Genomic DNA, 6000 nt, shown 5'->3' on the forward strand with positions numbered 1-6000 from the left:
CATTCTGTCTTTAATCACACTACAGACCCCAGACCCAATATCCCAAATATGCCTCACTAGAACAGCAGGTGTGTCCATGTACTATAGAACCCTAGCCACTGCCCCCAGACTCAATATTCTAACTTCCTTATAGGCCTCACATCAACAGCAGGTGTGCTCATGCACTCAGCCACAACCACAACCACATCCATCTTATCTCAGGACAATTGCCAGTCAATCAGAAAGTAACACCGCCAGGATACCCAAACAAGATGTTAACCCTGAAACAATAGAAGGGACTTAACCTAAGTAGGCACCTATGCAGTAATAACAAAAGCTGTCCTTTAGGTGAACTTATGACATAGGTTTATTATAATATTATATATACATGCCCCCCCATGGGCTTTTTTGTATGCATTATGGGAAATCATATGCATAGTCCTGCTGAGGCTGAGACCCCTCTTCTATTGCCTAATCCCTTAACAAACCTCATCCTGCCTTTTTAATATTCACATTGTCATGTGATCAGCATCATATATTCTATAAAATTGCCTGTCTTACTGAAATTGCCAGTTCCTTCTTGGAGCTTTGCCTACTTCCTGAAAGGCATAACTCAATAAATGCCTTTGCTTGGGTTGGAGATGGTCTGAGTCTGAATTCTTTTCAGGTGACGCCACAAGACACCATGAAACTACGAGGCCTTTAGAAGCAGTCAATTAACTGATGGTCTGGCACCACCCTCTCAATCCCTAGTCAACCATAAGGACACTGGTTAGCAAATTTTGCTAATTAATCTTACTTGCCTGGATTAAAAGTGTGCTAATGTTGAATTCCTTAACCTAGTTGACCAAGTCAGTTGTGAGTACATAGGAACTCCCCAGTATATAGGCTGATCAATCAGGAGAATAAATCTAGGAAGAGATCTTATATTCCAGAAGGCCAGGTGACCTGCTTTCTGATCCTGGCCATTGATTTTTCTACTTTTCTAGCGACATTCACCCCAAAACAATGAGGTTTTTTGCCAACTTATATACCTCTTCCTGACTGACCTAGAGTCAGGAAGACCTGAGTTCATATTTGGTCACAGATAGTAGCTATATGAACCGAGGCAAATCACTTAATCTCTATCTCAGTTTCCTCAATTGCACCTGGTTGTAAATTTCAAAAAAAAAAAAAAAATATTTGTAAAGAACTTTGCACAGTGCCTGGCACATGGTAGATGCTTAATAAATGTTCTTTCCTTTCCCTCCTCTCCCTTTCCCTTTCTGTTATTACCATCCTTCACTTCTTACTAAAAAAATTAGACTCTCAGTCTGCTCTTCTATGTCCTGGACTGTGCTTTCTGTCATATGGAATAAACTAATTCCCAATCATTCCTAGAGTGAAGAAAGTTTGGGGCCTTGGAAGTGAAGAACCAAAGGGAAGATAACTGATTATTGGAATATCCCCTTGGTAGTTCTTGCCTTATGCATCATAACCCTGTGAATTTGAAGGTTAGTTTGGTATATATTGGAAAGGGTTGGAACACAGATCCTAGGGAACATGTTTAGTTGGAGAGAAGTAGAGGTGATTCTTCCCCTTCACAAATTTACATAGTATCTAGCAATGGCCTACTGGTTCTATTTCCACATGTCTTTTTAGTGACCTTACTGAGTGTAAGTTGATATCCACTCTACCCCATCTTGTGGGGTCTGGTAATCCCAGCCCTCCATCCCCCTTAGAATCTTCCACTTCTTGATGTTGTAATTTCATGGTGTGTTGTGGCAGCACAGTCTCAAAGAATTCAGAGTCAGACCACCTCCAATCCAAGTACAGGCATTTATTGAAGATTGACGCCCCTCAGAAGCAGGCTAGTTTCCAAGAGGAACCAGCAAGGCAACATAGGCAAATTTATAGGGTAATGATGATGATTACACACCATTAACTATGAATGTTAAAATGGCAGGAGAGAGATGTTAAAGGATTAGCTAATGGGGAGGGGTCCCTTCTATGATTTGGTGGTCAAATATCCTAGTTGTGCTGCTTTCTGATTGGCTAGCTATTATGTTCTTGTCTGGTCAAGGTGGATAGTTAAGTATTATGGTACTATCTTGGGCTAAGTGGATAATATGATTGTGTTTGAGTACAAGGACACCCCTGTTCAAATATGTGAATTGGATCTGGGGGCAGTGGCTAGCTATTGAGTTTGGGGGCAGTAGCTCAATAGGGGAAGAAGCTGTATTGAGTCTGGGGGTGGTGGCTACCTAGAGGCAGTGGACCTGCTGTTCAGTGGAGCTCGTAAGGAAGTTAGAATTTTGGGGCTGCAGGCAGCTTTATTAGGATTCCATCACTGAGATATGAAATCCATTGCAATTGGCATTTGGTGGGTGCCTGATGTATATGTTCCTTGCCATGTCCTTTACAGTCACATTCTTGTTGTGGGCACTAAAAAGTTGTCCTTTCAGTGGTCCCAGGTGCTGAATGGCCACACCTAACTAGATGTCAGGTCAGCCACTTTATCAATAGCCCCTGTGAATTTTTGTGGATTGTAGCTGAGTCCTTGTTGACTTGATGGTGGAGCTGACTGCAATAGCAGAAGAATCATTGGGACCAATTAAATAGGTGTTATGGCAAGAATTTGAAGACTATGATTATCAGGATTTTATGTGTTATCAGATTAAACAAAATTGGTCAGCAACAGGGTCTTGGGGACCCTCTTAGGTGCTAATGGATGATAAGTTCAACTCCTCCTTCGCCCATCTTCCTTTCTACCTTTTCTTGGTCTTCTGTGTTCACACACCAGTAAGTTATAATCAATCTTGCCTTCTGCAGTACACTCAAAATTTCTGTATCTGTTGTTAATATCTCTAAGCACTCATTTATCACTCCCATGCCAAATCTTCTTTCTGATTTTCTGACTTTCTGAGGAGCCCAGGTACCTGGTGTTCACCTGGAGCAATCAGCCCTTCCCAGTTAATTAACTGCCCTTTCATTGTCTGCACCTTCTCTGTTCCCATAAAGCTCTATATAAAATCCATCTTGTCTCCATTTAGGGACAAAGATTCAATCTGGCTCACTTGTCAAGTGTCAGAAATGCCCAGATTCCTTAAAAGTCTAGCCAGTGCTTAGATTTCTTAAGAGTCTGGCCAATGTGGCAGATTTTTAGAATCATGCCCACCTTCTATCAGTGTTCTAATAAACTTTGTCTGAAAGAAAGCTTGGGTCAAATTCATTCTGGCAGGACCCACATCACTATTTCAGGGTCCCAGTACGCCTAAACCTCAACACACTCACTAAGAAATTACACCCCCCATTCCTGGCTCTGCTTTGGGGAAATCAGTTGCGAATGTAGAATCAAGTCATTGTCAAAGTTAGTCTCACTGAATTCTTTCCAATCCCTTGTCTCTACCCTTTGATAAATGTGTTCTTCACAGATGAGCTACTTTCAGGACTTGGTGGAGTTTAAGGTGAAGACTTCAAAAGGAAACTGATCTGGCCATCCATGTCATTGATTGTTGGAAGTGAGATCTTTCATGGTCTGAGGATGATATTCTTGGGTTCAGTGATACATAAAGGCCATGCAAAATGAGGTGTCATTGTGAATAGAGTTGTTATCTGGGCATCCCACCCTCCAACAGGGGTAAGTCTTGAGGGCTTGTACTGTTAGGAGATTTAGTCACTCAGGACTAGAGGATAGGTATCTCTGGTAGTTGGACTTCAGGCACTTCCCCTGTAAGTATTTGTCAAGGGCATTGCCAACTGATCTTTCAAACACCTGGTCCAAAGCTTACATTTAATGGTGAAGGGTCAGACCTCACCATAGCCTAAGGGAATTTATGGGAGCTAAGTATTCTGCTCTGGGGTGTTCTCTCATCCTTCAGTGCTTAAGAGGAGGCATGTATATATCAGCAAGCACCCTAGCATACCCAGGATTGCTGCTAGCATGGGTTCTTTGATCTGCTTTTCTAAAGAAAAGCTATTCAAAAGGGGTTAACAATCTTACTTTAATCAAACATGGATCTCATTAACTTAGTCCTGGGGGAAAAGTTAGCACCTTGAACTTCATAAAATACAAACAGAAATTACAAGCAGACAAAAAATACAGGCAGAGAAAATAACACAATTCAATAGACCAAAAGACAGGGCTTCTAGCTGTCTGACCATTACATACATACAGTGTCAGTTACAAGAAAGAGAAGCACCGACATCTGGATTTTCAAAGTCAGGGAGCTCAATGGTTGCCTAGAGTCTCATCTGGCCAAATCACACAACTCTTCCCATAAGTGAGCCCCAAAGCAAAACCTCACCTCAGGGAGTATTTTTATACAGCCTTTGTCAGAGAACATCACAACCTTTGTGACCCACTGCCTAATTACAAAGTAACAAAAGGTGTGGGTCTTCCTGGAAAAACAAGCTTCCCCTAAGCAAGCTTCTCTTGTTGGGCTCCCAGTAAGGCCCATTAAGGGGCAGGAAAGACCTTCAAATTCCCTTGCCATTACAACTTAACATGGCAGATTCCGCTGTGGCTATACTTGAGACTGCTGGCCTTCAACCCACCCAATTATGGCAACTTGCTTCTATTGCTTCTTTATTCTTTAGCTGAACAAGCCAGTGTGTGCTTACATTTAGCAAAGATTTTTGCCAGAAGTTACTAAATATTTTACCAATATTTTCTCATTTGATCTTCACAACAACTCTAGAATATTATTTTTCTCTGTTTACTGTTGAGAAAACAGATAGAGTTTGAGTGACTTGCCCAGGACCACACCAATAGTGTCTGAGGCTGGATTTGAATTCAGGTGTTCCTAATTTAAGGCCCACTGTTCTATTCACCATTGTTTTATCCCTCTACTTGCCCCATGAGCTGACCTTGGAAGGAAATTAGGAATTTTAAGACTGAGGTAAGGAGGAATAATGCAAGAATGGGAGGTAGATCACTTATGAGATGAGAAATAATGTTGTGTACAGTGAAAAGACCATTTTGGTTGAAATTTGTGAAGGGGAGCATTTTATAATAAGGTTGGAAAGGTAGGTTAGAGCCAGTTTATAAAGAGTTTTACATGTCAAGCAGGAATTTGTATTTAATTCTACAGATCATAGGAGGCCACAATAAATTTTGAACAAGAGAGTGACTTGTCTAGATCTGTTTAATATCCCTATATCAGATGAGGGATGAAGTAATTGGAGAAAAGGGGTACAGGAGGCAGGGAGACCACTGAGAGGTGATGAGGGCCTGAAATAGGGTGGTGGCTGTGAGTGGAGACAAAGGGACTTACATGATAGATGTCGGAAATAGAATCAAGAAAATTTGGCTATTGATTGAATGTATGAGTTGAGGGGTAAAAGACAAGTCCAAGGATGTGAACTTGAGTAAATAGAAGGACAAAAGCACTCAACAGAAATAGGAAAGTATGCGAGAGGAATGGGTTTGGGAAAAGGGGATGAGTTGTTTTGTACACAGTGATTCTAAGATGTCTACGGGAAGCCCAGTGGCAATGTAGGTCAGGAGATTGATTACAGTTTGATATATGGCTCTTGGAGTTCTTAGCACAGAGATGATAATTGAGCCCGTGGATCTAATGAGACCTTGGAATTTACCCTAGAAAGAGAAGTGGGTCTACAACAGAGCCTTGAGTGCAGCCACCCATAGAGAAAGAGACGGAAAATGATCCTGCAAAGGAGGCTGAGTAAGTGTCAGACAGTTAGGAGGAGAATCAAGAGAAAGCAATGTTATAAAACCCAGAAAAGAGTATCAGAAGAAAAGGTAGTCAGCAGTACCACAGAAGCATGAGGATTAAGAAAAGATCAATAAATTTGCCAATTAAGAGATTTTGGGGATTTTTGACAGAGTAGTTTCAGTTGAGGTCAGAAACCAGATTATGAGGAATTGAGAGGTAAGAAGAAAGAAATGGAGACAATGCGTGGAGATTGTGTGTGTGTGTGTGTGTGTGTGTGTGTGCTCAAGTAAGAATGGATAATAACAACCAATCAACCAATCCCTTCTGTCCTCTGACATTGCTACCCCTCTAGTGCAGGCTCTCA

Source organism: Petaurus breviceps, unplaced genomic scaffold (assembly GCF_028583685.1).
Source record: "Petaurus breviceps papuanus isolate PSGF00001 unplaced genomic scaffold, PetGlider_PUasm1.0 98, whole genome shotgun sequence".
Classification (NCBI taxonomy): domain Eukaryota; kingdom Metazoa; phylum Chordata; class Mammalia; order Diprotodontia; family Petauridae; genus Petaurus; species Petaurus breviceps.